Here is a 25,585-nt window from a genome sequence, read left to right as displayed (position 1 = left end):
CGGCTGCTCCTATAAGGCCAGTCTCCACCCAGCAGCCCGGGAACTTTGCACCCCGAGGAGGCCGGCCCCCCACCTCCCTGGCGACCTTTCATCACCCGGGCCCTGGCCCGGAGGCCCTGCTCCCTCCGCAGCCGCATCTCCCATAGTTGTGCCCACGTCCCCCGCCGGGCCCCCCACCGGGTCCCCCTCCTGCCTGCTGCTCCCCAGAGCACCGGCCTCCCACCCACCTCTGCCCGGCTCCTCCTGCTGCTCAAGGAGAGCCTGGCTCCCTACCCTCTAGGTGTGAGTTCAGGTGCAGCGTCGCCCAGGTAGGGTGGTCCCCAGCCCTGCCCCAGGGCCCCGCCCTCACGTCCCCTGGTTTGATGATCTTAGTTGTACCTGCTGCTCTTTGCGGTAGGTCACCTGCCTTGCTTGTCTGCTTGTCCTCTGTGCCCCCTCCCGTGGGAGCGTCAGACCTGTCTGCTTTGTAGCCCAGAGCCCTCAGCACCTGGCATACAGCCTGCACACAGTACGTGCTCAATAAGTCAGGAAGAAGAAATGGAAACTCGGGATCACGTGAAGGAGAAATAGCAGATGATACAGTTGTGGGTATCGTAGCAGCTCGGGGTGTAACACTCGTGTGCGCGTGAGTGTGTGAGGGTGGCTGGGGGTCATCTGCTCCTCTAACGAGAGGGCCGGGCCCAGCCCGGAGCACTGCGTGCATGGGGGCACACGCATGCAGACATGCTTCGCTGCCCGGGAGCCCTGTAACCTCGTGCCTGCCAGGCCCAGTCGCCTCCCCTGAGGGACAGGGCTGCTGGATGCCCTGTGAAGGGACCCACGGGCAGCGACCCGCCGGCCTGCCGCACCGGCTGGAAGGTGATTGTTGCAGTCCTCTCCGCAGGGGGCTGCTTCCCCGCTGTCTCGCCCAGCAGTGGGGGGGGGGGGCGGGGTCAGGGCGCTGGAAACGGGCAGGAAAGCCTGGAGACCCGAGCTTTGCTGCTGGGAGCTGGATTATGTTCACGTAATCGGTGGCTCGGATGCCTCAGGAGCTTGACCTTGCGAGATGTTCATTTTTGTGCGTGTGCTTGTTTTTGAAAGAAGAATTTTGAGACATTCATTTCTTGAAACGTTTTCTTTCGAATCGAAAGAATTTTTATGAAATTTAAAACGGAAAACACACACACACAGACTTGTATTTACAACAACCCAAGGCAACAAATCTTCCCTTTCTGCCTCCTTGCCCTTTTCCTGGAACCTTGGAGAACATGTGGGGAGTACAGGGGGCTCTGGACCTTAGGCGAGCGGCTTCCTCTATGCCTCGGTCTCCTCATCCAAAAATAATAACAACAACAAGGGCATCACGCTCGCTCCCTCCCCGGTTCCCGTGCAGATTGCACGAGGCAGCGTTCCCCCGCACTGCGGGCGCTTAGGAGGAGTTTGTTAAATCAGAGGAGTAAATAAATAGGAAGGAAGGGGCTCCCAGGAGGCCCCCACGGCACGGAGAGGCAGCAGTGGAAGCCTGTCCTTCAGGTTACGACTCCAGAGCTCACGCCCCGACTGCCCTCACTCCCCGTGTCCCAGGAGCACGTGTGGCTTCTCTGCTTCAGCTCCTCCATCCACAAGATGGTTTTGTCATCTGCCACCGGCGACGCTGCGGGTGTGCGTGGGCTCCGTGAGCACAGGGCCCCGGACGCCGCTGTCGCCCAGGCCCCACCCTCCCCCATCTTCCCCACTTTCTTGCTCAGCATCATTATAACTCGGGACGCCCGGGTGGCTCGGCAATTGAGCGTCTGCCTTAGGCTCGGGGCATGATCCCAGGTCCCGGGATCGAGTCCTGCATCTGGCTCGCTGCGTGGAGCCTGCTTCTCCCTCTGCCTGGGTCTCTGGCTCCCTCTCTCTGCATTTCATGAATAAACAAATAAGATCTTTAAAAAAATGCATCATTGTAGCTCCGTGTTGCTACCAGTCTCCATGTTCGTCATTTTTAACGGCCGCGTAATATTCCATCGGACAGAGGTGTCCTGATGCGCTTCCTCATCTCTGATGCGGGGTGGGTGGTGATTTCCCCAGGCAACTTCATGGATACCAACCGAGGCTGCTTTCTCGGGGGGCGCCGAGGGCCAGGCCAGTGGCAGTGGCCGGGAGGGTGGCCTGTAGCCTACTCCAGGAGCGGCAGCAGGGGTAGTGGGGCAGTGACACGGCCAGTGTGAAGGCACTGAGCATGGTGGGAAAAGCAGTGCATCGGGTGTGACGGTGACAAGCGTCTGGCCTGGACAACCTAGGTCACGTGGGGGGCGGGCAGGAGCTCCACCGGGAGCCGGAGCAGCAAGGCTCTGGTCTTGCCTTTGTGTCTCTGTCACTCGCCCACACGCCCTGCGTGACCTTGAGCAAATCCCTTCCTCTCTGTGGACTCAGGGGCTTGGCTGGGGCTGTGCTGTCTCCTCTGGTGGCTACTAAGCCACCTGTGGCTATTTTGATTTAAATAGAAATTAATTAAGATTTTTAAATCACTTTCGTAGTCACGGTGTCCACGGTTCAGAATCCAGTCGTGGCTGGTGGCTGCCACACTGGGCATTATGGGTATAGAACATTCCCGTTGCTGCAGAAGGCTCTACTGGACTGTGCTGGTCAAGAGACATTTCCAGAAACCCTGTCAGCCCTCGTGTGCTATGGTTCAGGATCTCATGTCATCATGCCAAGAAGGGCCAGCAGCCCAGAGCTCAGAGGACTCATTAGGAGCCTAAAACAAGGCTTAGTGACCTTGCACAGGCCAGGACCTCTGGTAGCGTCCAGAGTCTGAAATACCCACCCCTGTTTCTCTCTCCAGAGGTCCCAGGGTGGCCTCCGAGAGAAGCTGGGCAAGAGTCTGGGTCCTGGGAGGGTAGCCCCAGCTAAGGTCGGTGCCCAGGGGAGGCTGGCATACGGACGGGGTAGGGGGTCTCCCGGCTGGGGGCAGCCCTAGGTGTCACCGGTTCCCTCGGGGTGCCTTGTCCTCTCTAGGACTCCTTTGGGGGGTGTGGCCTAGAGAGCAGAAGGACTGCCGCCTCGCTCGCCGCCTTGCGCTGCTCTGGCTGCCTCCAGCCCTAGGCCGGCGCCGGGCACTTGCTGGGAGAGGAGCCCGCAGCACGAGGGTGAAGCTGCGTCTCCCCAGCAGCAGGTGCATGTGCTCTGGCGACCCAGGGTTTTGACCACACCTGCCCCCGCCTCTCCCTCCCTGTCGGAGGAGCCCCCCCCCCCGTAGTTTCTTTTCTGCAGCCTGGAGGTGCGGCAGGGGGAGGAGAGGTGCCTGGGCTGGGGTGCAGTGAACAGGGGGAAGCAGAGGCGGGATGTGAGGGTGTGCAGAGGAGCTCAGCTGGCTTTGGTCTCACCTTTGCCAAAGTAGCTGCCTTCACCCTGCCCCTGTGCCCACGGGCTCCTCTGTCCCACTATGAGCCCTACTGCTCACCCTTGTTTCTCCTGTTTTCCAGGGATCCCGTGGCCATGTCCCAGCTGCCTTGAGCCTGTGAGGCCACTCAGCCTCCCACCTGCATCTACAGGGCTCTCCCCCCGTCCAGCCCCTGGACCAGCTTCCAAGCCTACCCCCCACCCCAGCCTGGGGGCTCCGCAAGCTTCAGGACTCCGAGGGGCTCAGTAGCAGTCACGGTAGGTGGCATCCTCACTCTGCTCACTCCCTGGCTCCTGGGGATACTCAGCTGGGCTTTCGTGGTCTCTGGAATAAGAAGGAAACCTTTATGAACTCGGTCTCTGTCAGAATTCCCTTGGTTGCAATGGCAAAAAAAAACCCATTTGGATAAAATAAAATTAGCAGCTCACATAACTGAAGGGTTCAGAGGTAGGTTGGACTTCAGGCAGGGCTTGATCCAGTGGCTCGAACAATGTGACCAGGACCTGTTTTCTGTCTGTATTTCTCTGCTTCTTGTCCTGGGTGATGGCTCCGCTATTGGGAGCCATGGCACATGACATGGTCACCGATGTCCACCAAGAGTTTCTGAGGCAACATGCTCCCAGGTTAAAATCTGGGGTCAGGGCTGGAGATGAATTCTGCTTTCTTGATGGAACAAACAGAGGTCCTGGGGTTGATCTCTTGGGCCCGATTGGATCCCTGTTTGGATCGTCCTGACCCTTTAACAGGGTCCACAGGTCCTGGAAACCTAAAAGGACTGGGGGTCAGGGCCCGTCCCTCCCCAACCGTGTGACCGGGAGTGAAGGGAGGGTGTTCTCCAAAGGAAGCTTGGAGTCTAGCTGCAGAAGGAGTCACCCCCGATTGAGGGAAGCAAGTGACAAATGAGCGGTGGAGTCTGTCTGGCTTGGACAGCTGGACGCCAGTCCCAGGTAGATGCTGACGTGCTGCGCATCCTTGGGCAAATCCCTGCGCCTCCCTGAGCCTCGGTTTCCTGATCTGATGATGACCCCACCGGGCAGGGATGCTTCGAGAGCTACTCGAAATGATCTGTGCGAAGCGCTGGCGTCTGGCAGGTGCTCCGTAAATCCTTGTCCTCGTCTCCCGTTTCCAGGGAGCTGGGAACATCCTGTTCTCTTCAAACTTGGAAGGAGCCGCAGAGCAAGTATTGCCAGTTGGGATCCCCGGAAGGGGGAAGAGCAGGAATGGGGTAGGAATGAGCCCCGTGAGTGAGGTCGTGGTCTCAGGGAGCGTAGCCTCGGGCTGATCCCTGGGTTCATACCACAGAACTGCCAGCCCCGCAGACAAGGTGACCCCGAGCTGGGCTGCCCAGCCTGGGGTCTGCTCACAGGATGGATCGTTGTCCCCTCCTCTCCAGAAGCTTTTCCCACCCCAGGCCTCCTCGTCCTCCCTCTGCTCCCCGCCTCTCCCCACAGCCTTCAGCCTCAGCCATGTGGTCCTCCCGCCTCCTATGCCCCTTCTTGCTCTCCGCATCCTCCTTCAGGGCCTGTGTGGGTCCCTCCCTTTCCAGGAGGCCTCTGCTTACTGCCCCGGCCACTGTCTGTCTCCTTGAATCCTTCCTCGGCTGCACCCTTCCGACAGATGGGGAGGCACGTCCCCGTGAATACTCTGTGGGTTCCAGCAGTGGTGCCGAAGCGTGTTGCTCTCTTTGCCTTGGCTGCCAGGAAGCAGGTGGCTGGTTTGTGGCCCACGTCTTGTTAGGGCTCAGAGTGCTGCCACGTGGTCGCTCAGTAACCTTACCTCTGGCCTCCTCTGTCTCATTTTCTCCTTCTGATTTCTTAATTTTCAGCTTGTGCTGTTCTTAGTAGCCTCAGACTCTTTTCGGGGAAGGTGGGGTCTAAATTACAAATAACCAAGAGTGGCCTGGGTTAAAGCTCTCAGCCGGATGCCAGGCTTTGCCCTTCCCGAAGGCAGCTGGGGTGGGAGGGTCTCCCCCAGAGCCCGGGCTGAGCCTGTCCCCAGGGAGACACAGAGGCCTGACCGTGGCAACCGGGGGGGAAGTGCCCACCCTGCCCTCTGTGGGTCACGAATGACATTGTTCTGTTTCCCGCCCAGCTCCCTCCCCGCTTCTCATCTTATCAGAAGCTAATGAAAGAGGCTGGGAAACCCAATCCTCTGGTAATTAAATTTACTTAACGGGTATTCAAGTGGAGTAATGAGAAGTTTAATGCAGTGATTAGATTTTTCTTTAATTAATTAAAATGAGAACCATGTGTCTTGCCAGCAAACCAACTTGACCCTCTGCTTGAGAGTAGCGGGCAGAGAGGGTGGGGGGCTTGGCGTTGCAGGTGGGGGAGGAGGGGTGGCCGCAGCCCCCTGCCCTGGCGGTCTTGGGAGGAAGCCTAGCTCTGGTGCCCACCCAGGGCGGCCTCCGATGCAGTTCCCCTGAGCTCTGCGAGTGCCCGGCCCGGGCTAGGCCCGAGTCACCCAGGACTGAGGGATCCAGCAGTCCCTGCACCCAGACAGCTGAAAACTGACCCACAACTGGGCTTCAGAGGGGGTTGGGTGAGGGTGGCTGAGAGCAAGGAGCACAAAGGAGGGGTTTCAGGCACTGCGACGGGTGGGGGCATTTGGGGTGTCACGTTTTGCTGCATGCACGGGCCAGCGGACACCTTTACCTGCATGCTGAGCCAGACCTGGGTTTAGGGCCGTTGGCGGTCTCTGGGCTAAGGGAGTGAGGGCAGCGGGGTGGAGAATTGAGAAATCAGGGATGATTCGCAAACCCCTTCTCCTGGCCATGGGGATGCATCCATGCCGAAGGGCGGCCATCCTGGCTGTGTTTCTGAAGGCCAGTTAGGGATGCAGGGAGGTGCTTGCTGCCTCGGGCCACTTCTGCTGGGCTGGGGTTGGGGGCCGGGGAAACAGGAATATGGGAATCCCAGCAGAGCTGTGGAGGGTGCAGCATAGGACGGGCCCTACCAGGGTGTGGGGTGCGCATAACGAGGACCAGAAGGCAGGCCCCTGCCTCTCAAGAGCAGAATATGTGGTTTGCAAGCGGTGGGCGAGGCTGGGGAGAGTCCCGAGGCAGAAAACCTCCTATATGGAGCTCTGACCTACCCCACCCCGAGCCCTGATCCCAGTCCTAGACTGAGCCCTGATCCCAGCCTCACTCAGCCCAGCATCGTCATGGGCTTGCGGGCGGAGTAACAGGGGCTGGGGTGGGCAGGGCAGGAGACCCTACTTGTCCGTCCTCAGCGCCAGCCCTCCTGCTTATCGGCAGGACTGCCCTGCGAGGCCTGCACCAGTCTCTGAAATGGCCAAGATGAGTCACACACAGTCCCTGCCCGCAGGGCTGGTGGGGGGAGTGACAAGCACGCGGGCACTGAGGTCGGAGCTGAGGTGGGGAGGCTGGGGGTGCTGGAGGGGCTGACGCTGGTCGGCCACGGAGGAGGATGGTGCGGGGCTGGTGTGGGGTCCGGGTCGCTGGAACCCCCCCAGGTGAGTGACTCTCCTGCAGGAACTGGCTGGCACTCCTCCAGGCCAAGCTGCTGGTGAGCGGGCGACTCGCATGGGGAGGGCTGGTAGGGCACTGGCCGGTAGTGTTACCTTACAAGGGAGGCATTTTTATCTGTTGCATCCAAGAGCTCACAGGTGTGCAGGGACCTGCCCGACGTTGCCCAGTGGGGGCAGTTCCCGGAGCTCTCGGCCTGCGCACCGCCCTTCAGGGAATGCCCGGGCCCTGGGGGGCAGGAGTCGTCCCCTTCCAACTCCTCCCCCCTCACCTGGCTGGAGCCTGAGGCCTGCGGGGAGCAGAGGGTCCTGGCTGCGTAGGGGACTAACCCCCCAAAGGAAGTCTGCTGCTTTCCCATCCCGCTTGTCCCCTCTCCTGGTTCCAGTAGGTTCCTCTTCCCCGTTTCCCCTCTTCTTTCCTCTCTGAGAAAGCCGGCCCAGAGAACCCACGCAGCCGGCCACCCACCACTGTCGTGGGCAAAGTGAGGCCGGGACCCTCCCAGATCATGGGGCTGTGCCTCTCATCCGTCCTTAAGGTTAAAGGGTCTGAATCACGTTACCCCGAACGCAAGCACAGGACTGCATGGGATGCAAGTCCACACCTTGCAGGCGGCGGCCCCTGACCCCCGCAGGCCCCCCAGGCGTGTTCACCTCCCCTCTGCGGGTTCCGGGTGCCGGAAGCACCTTCTCCTTTAATCTCCTCAGCAGTCTTGGGAGGTGTTTATCCAGGTGGCCGGGCCTGGGCCAGAGTCCACCCCCAGAGCCACCCGCTACGTGCAGAGGCGGAGGGAGCTTGCCTGACACCCTCCCACCCTGGGCCCAGCCACCCCTCCGCCTCAGGCCAGCCTGGCCGAGCCTCTGCAGCTGCCCCCTCCGCCCCCAGCGCCCCTCCTCGTCCACTGCCGCCTTCTGGAGCCACAACCGTGACTCTCCCCTGGCCGCCCCGCGCTTTCCGCCCCCCACACTACACTAGGCCCTGTTCAAGCTGATTCAGCCCCCGGAGTTCTCCTCCCCATCGCCATCTGCCCAAACCCCCTTCATGTCTCTAGGCTGGGCCCAGACGCCACTTCCTTCATGGAGCCACCCCGTGGGCTCCCTCTCCAGGCAGAAGTCACCCGCGCTCCCTGCACCATCCTACAGGTGCTCTCCGCCCTGCCCCCTAGGCTCCTGGTCCTCCTGGGTCTGACGTCGTGGCTCCTGGAAGGCAAGGCCCTGGCTTCCCAGGCCAGTGGCCCCAGGGCCTGGCACACAGTAGGGGTACAAGAGATAGTGGGGGGCAGGCTTCCTTGGGAGGGGCCACACCTCCACAAACCCATCCCTTTCCTCAGCAGTCCCGGGTCCCTTAGCCCCCTGAGGACACCGGCCCGCAGCCTGCCAGATGCTCCGCAGCAGCTGTGCCTGCTGGGGATGGAGGGCTGCCTTGGGGCCCCAGCAGACCTCCCCGGGCCCAGGTTCAGGGAGCAGGGCAGAAACAAGGCAAGGCCCACCGCTGGGGCTCACAGGAGAGTCTTGAGACCCACCAGCTACGGGCCCCAGCGCAGGCCCCTCTGTATGGGCTCTGCTGATTCCTGGTGGTGTGGCTGAGCCAGTCGCAGAATCTCGCCGTGCCTCAGTTTCCTTCTCTGGTAGATGAGGTGATGACAAGCCTTCCTGGGGTTGCTCTGAACACAGTGTGAAGCCCATGGCGCAGCCCTGACGTAGACCCACAGCGACTGTGCGCTGTCACCGTGACTCTGGGAGGGGCCTGAAGGTACAGTGTTGAGGGAGTTTCCAGAAGGTGGTGACACATGATGAGGCCCAGAGGCAAGGAAGGATGTGCCCAGAAGAGGGAACCACATAGACGAAGATCCAGAGGCAGTTTGGGGACATGCAAGGGATCTGGTTATGTCTAGACTTAAGAATGGGTCAAGGAGGGGCTTCTGGGGTGCTCGTCGGCTAAGTGTCTACCTTCAGCTCAGGTCATGATCTCAGGGTCCTGGGGTCCAGCCCTGAGTGGGGCTCCCTGCTCAGTGGGGAGTCTGCTCCTCCCTCTGCCTCTGCCCCTCCTCATGCTCATGCTGTCTCACCTTGCTCTCTCAAATAAGTAAATAAATCTTAAAAACAAAAAAAATGGGTCAAGGGGAGGTCCCAGGGCTGTGTTCTGAGGGACCTTGGATGCCACATGGGGGAGTGTAGCCCTACAGCCCGTGAGGGGCCATGGGATGGGGTCTTTTTTTTCTCTTTCTTCATTTTTAACATTTGCTCATGCAAAGACATTGAAACAGTATAGACGTGTGTCTATACACATGGAAGTTCCCTCTTGGCCCTTAAATCTTGTGCTGCCAAGGCCTCACCGTTGTGGGTCTGAGGTGCCTCCTTCCAGAGCTTTTTGCTGCGTTTTACAAGCATATTTATTATATATCACTTTTTCTTTAAAGGTCTTAGTTCTTTTTTTTTTTTTAAAGGTTTTATTTATTTATTCGCGAGAGACACAGAGACATAGGCGGGGGAAGAAGCAGGTTCCCTGCAGGGAGCCCGATGCGGGACTCAATCCCGGGACCCGGGGATCATGACCTGAGCCAGAGAGGCAGACGCTCAACCCCTGAGCCACCTGGGCGCCTCCTAAAGGTTTTAGTTCTGAGTAATCTCTACACCCAGCATGGGGCTTGAACTCACAACCCTGAGATCAAGAGTCACGTGCTCTACCGACTGAGCCACCCAGGTGCCCCGTATATCACTATCTATTTATTTTAAAGATTGTATTTATTTATTCATGAAACACAGAGAGAGAGGCAGAGACACAGGCAGAGGGAGAAGCAGGGGGAGCCCGATGCGGGACTCGATCCCAGGACCCTGGGGTCACGACCTGAGCTGAAAGCAGAGCTTAACCGCTGAGCCCCCCAGGCGTCCCCTGTATCTCACTTTTTTTAAAAAAAGACATGGATTCGTGTCCAGCACATGCGGCTCCCCCTTTCCCTTTCCGGCATGGGGTGAGCATCTGTCAGTGTCCCCGCACACAGATCTGTGGTGTCCATTTTAATGGTTGCCTAATAGTCCCTTGTTTGGCCAAAGGGTGGTGTGTGTAACTAGTCCTGGGTTGACAGATACTTAGGTCATCTTCAGTTTTTCACTCTTCCGAATAAGGCGTCAGCGGCCGCCCTCGAGTAGACATCTTGCTGACACGCGTGAGCATCTAGGATGGATTTCTAGAAGTGGGGTTGCCTGGCCAAAGGGCATGTTTATCACATTTTGGTAGGTGGCTGCGGCGCTCTTCCAGAAGGTTGGGCCGCCTGCGGTATCTGTGGCTGGCCACTTCCCCCACACCGTCCTCCGCACCCAACTGACCAAGCTTTTTTTTTTTTTTTTTTTTTTTTAAAGATTTTATTTATTTATTCATGATAGTCACACACACACACACAGAGAGAGAGAGGCAGAGACACAGGCAGAGGGATAAGCAGGCTCCATGCAGGGAGCCCGACGTGGGATTCGATCCCGGGTCTCCAGGATCACACCCTGGGCCAAAGGCAGGCGCCAAACCGCTGCGCCACCCAGGGATCCTCTGACCAAGCTTTTTAACTTGAGCTAAGAAGCCAGGAAAGCGTCTTGCTGCGGTTTCAACACTCACTTTCCTTCTCCCCAGCGGAGCTGAGCATCTTGTTCATGGACCATTTGTACTTCCTCCTCCGTGAATTGACTGTTCATATCCTTTGCCCATTTTTCTTTCTTTTTCTTTTTTCCTTATTTCTTGTTGCTATAAAGGAGCTTTTAGTATATTAGAGATTTTCAGACTTTTTTGTCTGTTGGGTGCATTACACATCTTTTCCCTAGTCTGCTGTTTGTCTTTTTTAACTTGGTTTATGGTCTCTTTGGCCCTAGAGAAGCTTTAGATCTTTATTTAGTCAAATCTGTCAGACTTTTTCTGAGTTTCTGAGTTTCACATCCTGCTTGGCCGGGCTTCCTGGAAGGGTTCTAAGTGGAGGTCAGATGGGTGACTGGGAAAGGTGGCTCTGATGGCCGCTGTGTGCAGGGCGGGCAGAGGGGGATAGCGAGCCGGAGGACGGGAAGCAGCTGAGACCTTTGTCCTGGGTGGGGTTGGGGCAAGATTGGGGAGAAGGTGAGTTTGGGAAATACTCAAGGATTGGCTGCCCATAGTGATGGGATGTAACGATGGAAGAGGGAGAGGGAAAGGACTTTGGAGCAATGCCGGGGTGTGTGCCTGGGGGTCTGCATGGCTGGTGCCACCACCACTGTGAGGTGGGGACAGGATTAGGAGGGAAACGCATGCAGGTGCATGCAGGTGCTCCCCCGCACGGGAACGCGGCATCTGTGAACACATCTATGCACACGGGTACCAGCAGGGTATGGGGTTGGCCATCTGTACCCGGGGGCCGGGGTTGGCCTTCTGTACCGTGGCTGCACGGAGGGGCCGCGGCACGGGCTCTCGTCTTCGTGGAGCATCTGTTCTCTGCCAGGTAGTGTCCGCGGCTCGGTGCACGCGCACCGTAGGAGGTTGTCTTACAGACAAGGACCCAGGCCCTGGATAAGTAAGTGGCTCAAGGAGACAGAGCAGTACGAGACAGAAAGGGGATTTTTTTCGACAACTTAGATCTGACCACCCAACAGTATTTTTTTAAAAAAAGATTTTACACAGAGAGAGAGAGAGGCAGAGACACAGGCAGAGGGAGAAGCAGGCTCCCTGCAGGGAGCCCGACGCGGGACTCGATCCCGGGACCCCGAGGTCACAGCCCGGGCCGAAGGTAGCCACTCCACGGCTGAGCCCCCGCCGTCCCTCCCACCAACACTGTTAGGAGGTTTGCCTTCGCCTCTAACTGACCAACCCCATTTCGTCGGGGACTCTGAGCACGAGTGCCGGAACCTTACAAGGCAAGTTAGAGCCCCTCTCCGTGCCTCAGTGTCCCCATTCTGAAAACATAGACGATCCCGGTGCCCACCTCGCAGGGTGCTGGCGGCAGTGAAGTGTTAGTGCCCGTGAAGTGCTCCGCCCGGGAGGCCGATGGTGACGGCCGCAAGGCGACACCTTCACCTAGGTCTCTGCTCCGTCCCACCTCCTTCCTCTCTGTCTTCTCTCCGCCTGTCACTTCGCCCCCTGCCAGCTCTTCCTCCGCCCCGTCCCCGCGGGGCCTTCTTTCACCCTGTGCGTGTGAACCTCTGTCCTGGGCGTCAGCCCCCAAGGCCTCGGCAGACCGTGAATTGAAGCGCAGCCAGTCACAAAGGGCGTCCAGGGCTGGGGCAGCCTCCGTGCACCCCCCGCGGATCCGGATCCGGTGTCTGGAACACCCCTTGCTCCCTGGGCAGAGACGGGTGTGCTCTGGCCCCGGCTGCGGCCGTCGCTGGAGCCCTGAGCCCCAGCCGGCAGCCTGACCCACAGGAAACAAAAGCCGAAAGCCCCGCAAATCCCGGCACGGTTTCCTCCCATGAGCAGATCAGAGCAGATTGTGTGACTGCGAAGGGTGAGAGCAAGGTGTTCACATTGGTTCAAACCTCAGGTCTACACCCAGGTAAAGGTTTCCCACCGAAATCATTCCGAAATGCAGATTTCTCGTTGCCGGAACGAGCCGCCGGGGAAATAAATGCTCGTGGTGAAGGATGGAGCTGCCAGCGCTTGTAGGGTTTTGTTCTCAGTTGCCCGGCATCAGGCATACCTGCTTATTAACCCAAAGGACAAGAGAGCTGCCTGAGCCTGCCTGGGGGGCTGGGGGGGGTTACACCCGGGACAGCAGAACCCCCGGCCGGTAGGAGACAGGGTCCTTGTGACGGCTTCGGGGAGGCTGACTCTGTCCCGGGGCTCCTGCACCATTTCTGCCGGCTTCCAGCCCAGCCCCACCTCCAGCTCACCCGCACCCCTGCAGGGCGCCCCTAGGACTCCCAGCCAACCTGGCCACGGCCAAGGCCAGGCGAGCCTTTGGGCGCTGGAGGCGACCTAGCTACGTCAGCACGACGACGACGACGACGACGACCCTCCCCAAGCTCACCTGCGCATCCTGCGGGCCTCAAGGACGCTGCACGGCACCCTTTAAGGTTCTCCCCAACATGGGTACAAGGGAGGCAGTATAATCCACTACAGCTGAACCTTCGCTCTTGGAAAAAGCGAGGAACCCCGGGGGCGTTAATGGACGCGAGGCCCTTCCCCGCAGGTCGCTGCCAGAGCCGGTTGGTGCCTCCAGGGGCTCCCTCTTCTCCCTGTGGTCCTGGGTTGTCCCACAGGAGTGCAGAGCATTGAAGGGGATAATTGCCAAAGTAAAGTGCCCATAAGTTCAAAATACAAACGTGAATTAAGCTTGTGGCCGCTGTCATGGTGGCTCAAGGGCCCTGCTGGAACCTCCCTGCCCCAGCTGTCATCCAGGGCAGACAAGGAGGGGCCCCGGGCCGAGCGGGTCTTTAAAGCTCTGAGGGCGCCTTAGCCTTTGTTCGAAGTTCAACTCCAAGCCGTTGAATGTAGGCCGAGGCGCCCACTGTCCTGGAGGTGTTACCGCTTGCCTCTGCTCGCGCCTCCCTTCTGCAGGGGGGATCGTCCCTCTGGCGGATCCTACTACAGGGCCGGAAACTTCCCCCTTTTACTTGTGGATGGGGAACCCGTGAAATTGGGGATTGATGCATTTGTGTCCCCCACTGAAGTGCTAGTAATTTAGGGGCTTCCAAATGGAGCTTAGTTCTCTCCCTCAGAACGTCATGCAAACATGTTCTCCAAGCAAATACAGCAAGGTCATGTGCCCCAGGTGGCCCGTGGGGATGCCGGGATGGGGGGGGGGGTGCGCAGGGCCGTGCTGCTGGAACCGGTGCTCTGGGAACTCCCGGTGACCTATGGCAGCAAAGGCTCTGTTATTCTTTCTTCCTCTATGGACAGTCTGACCTTTTATTCCATGTCCAGTGAGGGAAGTGGGGAGGGTGGCGGACTCTGGTCCGTACAGTCACGCAGGGACCCAGGCTGGCCAGAACTCCACCATCCTGTAGCCGCCCCACCTGGAACGCGGAGCCTCCTCCAGTCACCGTGGCAAAGAAGAGAAAAAGATGGAATCACACTCTGCTCTTAAATGCCTCGGCCCGGCAATGACACACATCACTTTTGTTCCCAACCCATTGGCCAGAACTTCTCATGCAGCCTCAACTGACTGTAAGGGGGACAAGGAGAGGGGACATCCTGCTAGGACAGGAGGGCATGGAGGAAATGCACCCAGATGTTCAGCGACCAGTAAAATCTTCTCTACAAGGAGTGTTATAGGACCACTGTCAGAGCCAGGGCTTCAGAAGCGCCAAGGCCACGACCTGCTGTCATTCTCTCCACCTGGGGTTGGGGAAGCCAGAATGTCTGGGAGGGCTTGATGAGAGAAGCTTTGGGGAAGAGTCCCTATGGAAATAAGCCCCATGGCAGGCCCAGGTCCAGGCCTCCACTCACCAGGCTCTAGGTTTGACTCAGCCTCTCCCCTCTTACCCCATTGACTGCTTTGAATACCAAGACCATCCCATAAAATGAGTTTCTCAAGAGGAGAAGCAGGAACGGGAGTGAAGACAAGTTCAGCTTTGGCGAGAGAAAATCCGAGAGAAGACATCCAGAAGCTATGTCTTAAGTCCATTTGGGCTGCTCTAACAAAATCCCACAGACTGGGTGGCCAATAAACAGCAGAGGGTTATTGTCTCACGGTTCTGGAGGCTGGGAAGTCCAAGATCAAGACGCCGGCAGATTTGGTGTCTAGTGAGGGCCCTCTTCCTAGTTCATCGACAGCCATCTTTTCATGGTGTCATCCTATGGCACGAGGGACGGACGGGTCTCTTTGGTAAAGGTGCTAATCTCATTCATGAGATTCATGAGACCTTCATGACCTAATCCCCTCCCCCAAAGCCTCACCTCCAAATACCATTACCTTGGACTTCAGTTTCAACACAGGAATTTGGGGGTGTGGATGGGACACAGACACTCAGTCTATGGCTTGTTGGGTATGATGGCCTCCAGCCCAGGAGCATACCCTCGCCATGAGAGAGAGCTAGAAGATCCTGCCTTTCATCCAGGCTTTCATTCCTTCAGCAAATGTGGGTCATGGAATGTACTGATGACTACTGTGGGGTCTGATTCCAGAACAGCTGGGATGGAAGCGTGGCTTGGTCCCTTATCAGCGAGGTGACCTAGGGCCAGGTACTTCCCTCTGCCTCAGCTTTCTTCTCTTAACATGAGGGTATTGATAGCATGTATCTGTCTTAGGGGAAGGATGAGCTTTAAATGAGTTAGTATTTGTAAAGTCCTCAGAACAGTGCTGGGCACATGATAAGTACTCTATAAATATTAACTCTCAACACTGCAGCTGCCGTCACCACCACCACCATCACCACCACCACCACCACCACCATCACCACCACAACCACCACCACCAGCACCACCAGCACCACCACCACCACCAGCACCACCACCACCACTATCACCACCACCACCACCATCACCACCACCATCACCACCACCACCACCATCACCACCACCACCACCACCACCACCACCATCACCACCACAACCACCACCACCACCACCATCACCACCACAACCACCACCACCACCACCACCATCACCACCACCACCGTCATCACCACTATCACCACCACCATCATCACCGTCATCACCACCACCACCACCATCATCTAGTACCAGATGCGGTGCTAGGTGTTGGGGGAGTAGACGTCAAGGTCTCTGCTCTCATGGATGATGGGGGAAATGGAAAAAAAAAGATGTAAATAATTAAATTAAGATGATAGATCATTGCAAATAGAGATGGTACGAAAACAGTAAATCAGGTACGTGAAAAATTAAAACCAGTGAGATACCACCATGTGTCTCTTGCATTGACGTCTACAAAATTGGCAATATCAAGTCTCGGTAAGGATACGGAACAACGGGAACTCTCCTGTGTTGCTGGTGGGAATGCAAAATGGTACAGCCACATTAGAAAACAGTTTGGCCAAAAAAAAAAAAAAAACCACGTTTGGCAGTTTCTTATAAAGTTAAAAATATGTTTACCATAGAACCCAGCAATCCTGCCGCTAAGTATTTACCCAAGGGAAGTAACAACTTATGTTCATGTAGAAACCTGTATGTGAATATTTATAGTGGCTTTATTCATAGTCGCCACGAGCTGGAAATAGCCCAAATGCCCTGGAACTGGTAAACGGATGAACAATTGAATACTACTCAGCAATAAAAAAAGAATGAAACTAGGAACAAAGAAACAACAAAGGTAAATCGCAAATGCATTATATGCTAAGTGAATAAAGCCAGACTCAAAAGGCTACATGGAGATGATTCCCTTCGTCTGACATTCTGGAAAATGCAAACCTACAGAGACAGGAAATAGGTGAGTGGTTGTTAGCGGCTGGGGTGCAGGAAGTTGGCTACAAAGGGACGGCGCGGGGAGACTTTTGATAGAATTGTTCTCTGTCTTGACTATGGTCGTGGTTCCACGGCTGTGTGCAGCTGTCAAAACGTATGGAACTGTGTGCTAGAAAGGGTAAATTTTACTCTAGGTAAATTATAGCTCAATTAACCTGCCTGGAAAAAAGCTCTCGGTGAGATTGTTGAGACAGGGAAATCCGGATGACAGGTAGGTCATTCAGGGTAGTGCGACACGGGGAAGGAGGGCCTCACGCACACGGAGGGCAGGGGAGGCTTTCCGAGGAGGTGCCTCGGCTGAACCTGGAGGAGGAGAAGGAGCCTGGCCCGGAAGAGCGGCAGCGTGGCCGCGTGGCCGGGCTTCCACTCTGGGCATACACACGGCCAGGCAGCCGGGGAGGATGGGGGACAGGACACAGCAGCTTGTGACCACGTGTAGGAGGAGGACCATGGATGGAGGGGTGCCCTGACGAAGAAGAGGGGGGGTCAGGGAGCCTCCTACGGGGAGGAGTGGTCAGCCAGCCCAAGGGCGCTGATGGTGCAGGGGACCTTCTGGACCTTGCTGGGGCTCTTGCGGCCCGTGGGGAGGGCTCAGACGTCCCGGGTAGAGTAGCCGAGGCCCATCTCACCTGCACTAACCCTCCTGCTCTTCCACTGCAGTGCATGCTGGGACCGCGACCGAGAGGCTGCTGCTCCCCGGGCCCCCAGAGGCAGATCTGTTGGCCTCCCGGCGCCGTCTGACCCAGGTAGGGGGAGAGCAGGGGCTCCCGCCGCCTCCTGCCTCTGCTGGGGGGGGGGGTGAGGGCTCAGGCAGTGAGGAGCAGATGGGCGGCCGGCGATGGTGTGGGACACAGGTGGCTGTGAAGGCTCCGACCACAGCAGGGCCTCCTGGGGTGCCTGGGGGCACCGAGAGGCCCCAGGACATACAAGCCTGCCACGCCCGATTGTCCTGACATGCGCGCTCCCTGTGTTCTGTTCATCCTTTCCCTAAGTGCTGTGGCTCTGGGAGCTTCTGCATCCGTGGGGCTCCCGGTGCTGTCACTCTGGCCTTTCTCTGCTGGAGTCGCCGAGCTAGGCTTGCGTGTGTACTTCCACGAGGGACGGCTCTTACTCCGGAAGGCCCCAGACCCTGCAGGACTCCCCCAGGGCACAGGTGCTCTCCTGGGCACCAGGACCAGCCCTGCTCACTTTGGATCTACTTGGGATTTCTCTGTTGCTTCGGGGCACCCCGAAGGGTGGAGGCTTTCTGCTCAGGGCCAACAGCCCCCCAGGTGGGATGGACTGTGGGATTGCCGGAAAAAATACAGGATGTCCAGTTAAATTAGAGCTTCAGACAGGTAACAATTTTTTTTTAGCATAAGTGTATCCTTGATACTGCATTGGATACAATTTTTGCTAAATCTGACAACTCTAGTGGGACTGAAGCTCCGGTCCCCTCTCTACTTCTGGCAAGTTCTCCCTGCTGGGCCCGCCTTGGCCCCCTTGGACCAGCTGGCTCCAGTGCCTGTGATGACTGTCTTGGTGGCCCAGCCTGCTCAGGTCGCAATCAGTGGACATCTGACTCCCCCAGGTCCCACAGGCCAACCCTGGGGCAGAGACCTGGGGGCTCCCTCTGGAGGCTGTTGACAGTGCCCTCAGGGTCCTCCCCCTATGTGGCTCTCTGACTGCAAGGTCATGGGGTGTGGCCAGCTGAGCCTCTGTGCCCGTGAACAGAACTGTGAGACAGGCCTGGAGCCGTGAAAAGAACCAAGAATAGAAAATTGTTTCATGAGGTTGGAACCCAGAGTGCTTGGGGTGTGGGGGTGGAGGTGGGGGGTAACAGGAATGAGGCAGGGCCAGACAATGGATGGCTTGGGATGCCCTATTTCTGCATCTTTCAAAACTGGGGAGACCAGGGAAGTGTTTTCATGGCAAATGGAATCATTTTTCTGATAAGTTAGGTAATATGTTCTCTGTATGTCATCTGTCTATGTATCTATGTATCTATCAAACAATCCAAAGTATTTGAAGCATGCACTTTGAGTCCTTCCCCTAATATTTTCCTCCCCAGGACTAAGCACTAACTAGTTCAGTATATCTCCCTCCAGACTCTTTTTCTATGCACTTATAAAAATATATTTTTTTAAGATTTATTTATTTATTTATGATAGACAGAGAGAGAGAGAGAGAGGCAGAGACACAGGAGGAGGGAGAAGCAGGCTCCATGCCGGGAGCCCCACGTGGGACTCGATCCTGGGTCTCCAGGATTGTGCCCTGGGTCAAAGGCAGGCGCTAAACCACCGAGCCACCCAGGGATCCCATAAAAATATTTTAAAAGCAAACACAGGGGCTCATCCTGGTTACACTGCTCTGTCACTTGAGTTTTCACCCGACAACACGTAGTATAGAGCATTCCAGAGCTCTTAGCTGTCCTCTCCTGCCCGTGGCTTGGGTGGCCTTTAAATTAGGCATCCTAGGATCCCTGGGTGGCGCAGCGGTTTGGCGCCTGCCTTTGGCCCAGGGCACGATCCTGGAGACCCGGGATCGAATCCCACGTCGGGCTCCCGGTGCATGGAGCCTGCTTCTCTATCTGCCTGTGTCTCTGCCTCTCTCTCTCTCTGTGTGTGACTATCATAAATAAATAAAAATTAAAAAAAAAAATTAGGCATCCTAAAAAAAATAAAAATAAAAAAATAAAAATAAACTATGCATCCTCGTCAGCCCTGCTGGTGGCCTGTTAGAGCATTTGGCCATCCATAAATCTCCCCCAGGGAACCTCCCAGTTGGTGCGTCTGTGTGCATGTGTGGTGGGTCCTTCAGGAGTGTTTCTGAAAGTGGGCCGCCTGGGTCGGAGAGTGCACATCTTCCAAGGTGTGATCCGTACGGCCAGGGCAACCTCAACAAGGTTGTGCCCACTTACCACGTGCACGAGGCTTCATCCCCTCCTCCTTGCCAGCCGTGGGCATTAGCAGTAACGGAAATCTCTGCTGATGAGTTAGGGGAAAATGGCTTTTCTTTTGCATTTCTTTGATTGTGAATGAGGTCGGGCACGACTGGGTATGTTTGTTGGCCACTTCCATTTCTTCGTTTGCGAATTGACTGTTGACGTCATGTCCTCAGCTCATTGTGCTACTCATCTGTCCATGCATTCAGCAGGCGTTTATTGAGCACTTACTATGTGTCAAGCACCTGTTTGGTCGGGGACCTAACAGTGAGCAAAACTGAGAAAAAGACCTGCTCCTTGGAACTAACGCTCTAGGGGAGGAGAGATGGCCGAGAAAAACAGATAAATGAGTGAAATTTGGTGTGTGCATTGAGTGTTAAGTTCAAAGGAGGAAAAAATACAGCAGGGCAGGGATGGGAGCGGCTGGGACATGGGGAGTGAGAGAGGGTGGGAGGTACGGCCAGAGGGGGATCCAGAGCAGATCACACTGAGCCGCGGCGGCAGCCCCGAAGACTTGGCTTTTACTCAGGACGAAGCAGGGAGCCGTGGAAAGTTCTGAATATGACATGATGTGATCTGAATTTCATTTGAATCCGATCCCTCTGGCTGCTGTGAAGGGGGCCAGGGAAACAGGGAGATCAGTCAAGAGGCTGTTGTAACCATCTAGGGAAGAGACAGTGGGGGCCGGGAGTGGGGGGGCTTGATGGAGGTGGGGGAGGCGGATGGATTCTGGGTGCGTGCTCATGGTAGAGCCAGTGGGACTTGCTGACAGATTGGGTGAGGCGGAGTGTGCGTGTGAGACAGAGAGGGAGCCAAGGATTACTGCCTTAGTCATCTCGGGCGGCCATAACCAAACACCATGGGCTTGGGGGCTTGAACAACACACGTGTATTCCTCACACTTCTGGAGACTGGGAAGTCTAAGATCAAGGTGCTGACAGACTCAGCTCTTGGGGACGACCCCCCACTTGGCTTGCAGACCAAGCCACCATCTCACCGTGGGCTCCCATGACCTCTTCCTTAGTTGCCCTGCAGAGAACCCAGAAGTCTCTTCCTCTTCTTTGAAGGACACTAATCCCATCAAGAGGCCCTACTCATGACCTCATCTAATCCTATTTACCTCCCAAAGGCCCCACCTCCAAGTACCACATTAGAGGTTAGGGCTTCAGCTTATGAATTTTGAGGGGCACAAACATTCAGTCTGTAACAATGACTCCAAGGGTTTGGGCCCAAGTCGCTGCCATCAACGGAGACTGGACAGAGGATAAGGAGGAGTGAGTTGGTGGTGCAGGGAAGGAGAAGGCTTCATCTGTGGGCGGCAGGCCTGCCGACCTAATGTGTGGGGCCTGGAGCAAAGTGAAAATGGGTGACACTGTGTTTATTTTTATTTTTTAAAAGATTTTATTTATTTATTCATGAGAGACACACAGAGAGAGAGGCAGAGACACAGGGAGAGGGAGAAGCAGGCTCCATGCAGGGAGCCTGATGTGGGGTCTCCAGGGTCAGGCCCTGGACCGAAGGTAGCACTAAACCGCTGAGCCACCCAGGCCACCCGACACACTTTGTTTTTTTTTTTTTTTTTTTTTTTTTTTTCACACTTTGTTTAAAAAAATCATTAAGAATTGCAAAGTGGGAACAGTAGAGCATTAAACCAAAAGCATTAAACGACACTCAGGGTCCTTGTGTGACTGCCCAGGTGGCACACCTGTGAGCAGGCCCTGGCTGGGCACATGCCAAGCGTGACATGCCAGTAGACATCCAAGAAGTGTGGAGGGACAGTTGGATGTGTGAGGCTGGAGTCTGGGGGAGAGGTCTGGGCTGGAGATACAAGCTCAGGATTATCAGCCTAAAGGTAGTAGTTTAAGCCTTGAGATTGGTTGAGAGCATCAAGGGAGTGAATATACATAGAAAAGAGAAGCACCAGAGGCTTGTCCCTGGGGCCTCCCCAGTTAGGAGTTGGGAGCTGAGGAGGAACAGGAAAGGTGAGTAAGAAAGAGCAACCAGGAGGCCGAAGAAAACCAGGCAGGTGTGAGGTCCTGGAAGCCGAGGGCAAGACCTGCTTCAGGCCTGAGGTGGGATGAGAGGCGGAGGGAACACTGATCACGCATTAGCTGCGGGAGATCACAGATGACCTTGGTTTCAGGGGTGGGGGCAGGAGCGGATGTGTGAAATGCAACTCATTGACTTGCAAGAACAAACTGATTTATGAGAGGTTAAGGGGTTTAACCCTTTATCTGTCATATGTGGCAAATAGCTTTTCACAGTTTTGTGGAGGTTTTTTCTTTTTTTTTTTTTGGTCATTCACACTTACAGAGCTTTTCTTAACCTCCTTAAATGTTCAAAACTGTCCCGCGGTCAGGTTTTCCACTCTTGTCCCTTACGGTTTCTGGCCTTTCCCAACTGCAAAGTATTGAAAATGTTGTCTTGGGTTACTTTCTGGTTGTTTATGATATTTAAAAACATGTAGCTCTGTAGTTCATTTGGAACGTTGTTACGTATGTGGCTTGAGGGATCAAAGTAGTTTTCCCCAGACGACCGGCCAGTTGCTTTGATGCTTCACGGAGTATACTTTCCTCCCTGCTCTGCAGCTCCGTCCATCCATCTGTCCATTGCCATCGTTTGATCCCACTGATCTGTGCCTGGGGAGACGTTTGGGAAGTGGAGAAAATGGAGGCTCAGTCGTTGAGGGGGGGGGGCGGAGTGTGTGTGGGGGGAGTGTGCGGGGGGGGGGTGGTTTGGAGTGGAGGCTGACACAGTTGCCTTCGGGGGTGGGGGGAGAGGCAGAGGGAAGTTAGGGAGGACGGGGCTCTCCAGTCCCCAGGGCCTCCTGTGTGCCCTCGCGGTCCTGCAGGGGTGGTACTCTGTATATCCATTTGCAGATGCGGAAACTGAGGCCCTGAGAGTTTTCATCACAGGTCCAAAGGCATCAGCTCTTAGGAGGTGGGGCTGAGACCGGGAGGCAGCCGGCTCCCTGCAGCCATGCCTGCACTCTGTCCACACAGGTGAAAGGAGAGGCGGAGGGAAGCGGCTTCCAGGGAGGCTGGAAGGGCTCCAGGCATAAAATACACCCCTCCACCCCTCTCTGCTTCCCTGTCTGCCATTTGGCTGGGTCTTGAAGGTTTTCCCATTTTGAAGAGGAACCTGTTAAAACCAGAATACTCCTGGCAGGGAATCACACGTTAAGTTTACAGCTAACATCTTAATTATCAGTTAACACCTCTGCAGGGATTAGCTGACAGCCAGCTGAGGACACGGAATGGGGGCCGGGTGTGATGTGTATCTGGGCTGGGAAAGGCCAGGCAGGGGGAAGGGTGACAGAGGAGGAGGCAGGTACCTAGCAATTCACAGCTTTCTTCGGGGCCCTGGGAAAGAGAGCGGGGTGGAGCTGGAGCCAGGTTTAGGGGGGCACGGGCAGGGAGGGAGGTAGCTCCTCTGTGGATGCCTGGGGCTGGGGCTCGAGGGGGAGCTGACATCTATTAGATACTTGTTGTGTCCTGGGATCAGAGGAGGCTTGTCACATTCTCAGCCCTGGCCTCGAGGTCAGGAAATCAGCCACCCATTAGCTGCCACACCAGTTGCCAGCAGGCACTCAAGGCTGGAACTTGTCTCTGACACCCACAGACCGAATCTGTCACCTAGCCCTGAGGAGTAGTGGTAGGAGAGAGGCTGAGGTGTTTGGAGCCTCTTCTAGCTTTTTGAGGGCCAGTCTACCCTGCCAGGGTCAGGGCTATGTGTGTGACCAGGGTCAGTGCTCAGGATGTGACAAGCTCAGGGCTCAGAGGGTGAATAAGGTCAGTCTCAGAGTGTGAGACCCAACAGGGTCAGGACTCTGTTGAGTGACCAGGATCAGAGTGGTCAGTCTCAGAGTGTGAGACTCAACAGGGTCAGGACTCTGTTGAGTGACCAGGGTCAGGGCTCAGTGTGTGACCAGGGTCGGGGCTCAGTGAGTAGCCAGGATCGGGGCTCAGTGTGTGTCCAGGGTCGGGGCTCAGTGTGTGTCCAGGGTCGGGGCTCAGTGTGTGACCAGGGTCGGGGCTCAGCGTGTGACCAGGGTCGGGGCTCAGTGAGTAGCCAGGGTCGGGGCTCAGTGTGTGACCAGGCTCGGGGCTCAGTGTGTGTCCAGGGTCGGGGCTCAGTGTGTGTCCAGGGTTGGGGCTCAGTGTATGACCAGGCTCGGGGCTCAGTGTGTGGCCTGGCTCGGGGCTCAGTGTGTGACCACGAGGGTCAGACGGAGGAGGCCTCCTGGGCCGCACAGAGACCTCAGAATTTATTCCCCAGCGGTCATTTCCGCTTGTTTAGTCCTCGGCCGTGCAGAGCCATCGCAGGGAAGCGTGTTCGTCGAGCACGTGTTCCTGGGCACCTGGTCTTCTGGACCCAGAGCCGTGGCTGTGAACCAAATAGAAAACTGCCCCCTGCCTTCCGGCGGCTGACGGGAACCAAGGGGCCGGCTCTGGTGCCCCTTCCCCAGGCCATCTCCACAGATACAGGGGCTCATGGGGCAGGTTCTGGAAACCTGCTGTCCTTAAGGGGCCCGAAGGAGCTGCTGACAGAAGGTTCTGGGAGGGAGGATGGCTGAGTCAAAGAGGAGGCGAGCAGAAGAAGAGACCTCTCAGGAGAGGAGACCCCACCCCCTGAGGCCCACCCCCCGGGGCAGAGAAGGGGGTTAGGCGGTCGCAGGTGTGGTGGCTGGCTGTCCCGTTCTGCTCAGGACTGTCCCACCATAGCCGTGTCAGCCCTCGGATGGCCCATCACGCCACCCGAAGGCCCCTCTGTCCCCGAACCCCGGACTCTGCCCCTGGCCGGCCCGGAGCAGCCGGTCGCCTTGGACGGGGTCTAGGCCTTGGTGCCGGCCGCGCCTGGGCTCTGGGAAGCAGCTGTGGGCCGGCTGGGGTGCTGCTGGAGGGGCGAGGGGAGAGGCGTCCGAGGTGTGGCTGCCAAAGGCAGGAGGCCAGATCCAGCAGGTGGACTCGGGTCTGGGGCACCCGGCCGGGCCCATGCTGGCGAGGGGGTGGCCGCCGGCTGCCTCCTAGGTGGGAGGCCTGGCTCCTCTGCTGTTCGGCCTGCAGCTCGCTGTGTGGCCCCGGGGACAGGCGGCCCCGAAACTGGACCTTAGCGGCTTCTGCTGAGACTCGGCTGGGACTCGTGCCAGACCCCCTGAGGGGGGTTTGGAAAGCACAAAACGTGGCCTGGGTCGCTGCTGCTTTGGGCACAGCTGTGGCTCTAGGGCCTGCCCGCGGGTGCTGGCTCTGGGCCTGCAGAGGGGCCTCGGGGAGGCCACCTCTGTTCTTGGGGGAGACACCCATGTGTCAGCTGCGGGACAGGAATAGGAGGCCACAGCTGGGGATGTGGCCTGTGGATGTGTTGGTTCCATTTCAAACACATTGGTTCCTTAACACCGAGATCTAATTCTCGTACCCTGAGATTTACCACTTTAAAGTGTGCAGCTCAGTCCTTTTTTAGCACATTCACAGGAGTGTACGATGGTCGCTGTTCTAATTTCAGAGCGTTTCCAGCCCTCGGAGAGAGAGCCCTGTGCCCATCTCCGCTCTCCATCCCCCAGGCCCCGGCAGCCACGGCTCCGCTCCCTGTGTCTGGGCTGGCCTCGTCTGCGTTTCATAGACTTGGAGTCCCGCGCCACGTAGCTTGCTGGGCCTGTCCACCCAAGGGGACGTTTGCAGAGCTCATCCACATTGTAACGGGCCCCGCAGTCCTTCTCGTGACCCAACCATATCCATGCTACGGATAGACCGCGTTTTCTGTTACGCGTTCATTTGCGGGCATTGGGATTCTCTCCTCTTTTTGGCGATTAGGAATAACACGTTTGTGTGACGGTCCTTGTGGGAACGTGCGTCCTGTTGTCTTGCATCTACCCCGGGGCTGGGACGGCTGGGCTGTGAGGTGTCTGTGTCTCTGCCTCACTCAGGGCCTGTGCCCTCCACTTCCCAGGTCCTGCCACTCCTGATGGCGTCACGGCGCCCCTCCGGTCCCTGTCATCTCCTCTCTGGCCCCTGTAGGCCTCTTAGGTTTTCAGCCTTTGATTATTACAGAACAGTGGTGGAGGAAAATGTCGGAGCTGTAGGAGACCGAGAAGGCTCCTGACCCGGGGAGGGGTCCTGGAGGGCTTCCTGGAGGAGATGCCGCCTGCCTTACTTAGGCCCAGTGGACATTTTTTAGGGCAGAAAGAGTGAGGGAGGGTCTTTCCCCGGCCTGGTGGGCAGGTGCTGGGAGGCCAGGGGGGCTCCAGGGCCCAGCTGAGGTGTCCTCTGTCCCGTCCTCTGGTGCTCACCTTCCCTCCACCTTCAGCCTTGGTCTCTGCCATTTGTTCAGGGAACTGCAAGCAGCTTGAGAGAAGGGGAAGATGAGGGGGTGAGGGCAGCCAACGGCCTCTGCAGAGAGACCCTGAGCAGGGTGGGCCCAAGGATGGGGGCTTGGGTGCTGGGGGC

At 57.0% G+C, this 25,585-nt stretch overlaps 1 protein-coding gene across 2 annotated transcripts in view; it reads left to right on the top strand.

The window, feature by feature from the left end:
• Window positions 1–3,490: 3,490 nt before the first annotated feature.
• The window catches only part of LINGO1 (leucine rich repeat and Ig domain containing 1), a 69,716-nt gene continuing 47,621 nt past the window's right edge, over window positions 3,491–25,585 (top strand). Inside the window, exons 1-2 of one of the 2 annotated variants that reach the window (XM_055319641.1) lie at window positions 3,491–3,624; window positions 16,881–16,966. The gene's annotated coding sequence lies outside the window, so the exon portion shown is untranslated. Of the gene's footprint in view, window positions 3,625–16,880; window positions 16,967–25,585 lie in introns of those variants that run through there. The other variant, XM_055319638.1, reaches the window with a different exon arrangement.

Source organism: Nyctereutes procyonoides, unplaced genomic scaffold, assembly GCF_905146905.1.
Source record: "Nyctereutes procyonoides isolate TBG_1078 unplaced genomic scaffold, NYPRO_anot_genome, whole genome shotgun sequence".
Taxonomy (NCBI): Eukaryota; Metazoa; Chordata; class Mammalia; order Carnivora; family Canidae; genus Nyctereutes; species Nyctereutes procyonoides.
Note: the sequence above shows the minus strand (reverse complement) of the source record. Positions and strands in the feature narration are given on the sequence as shown.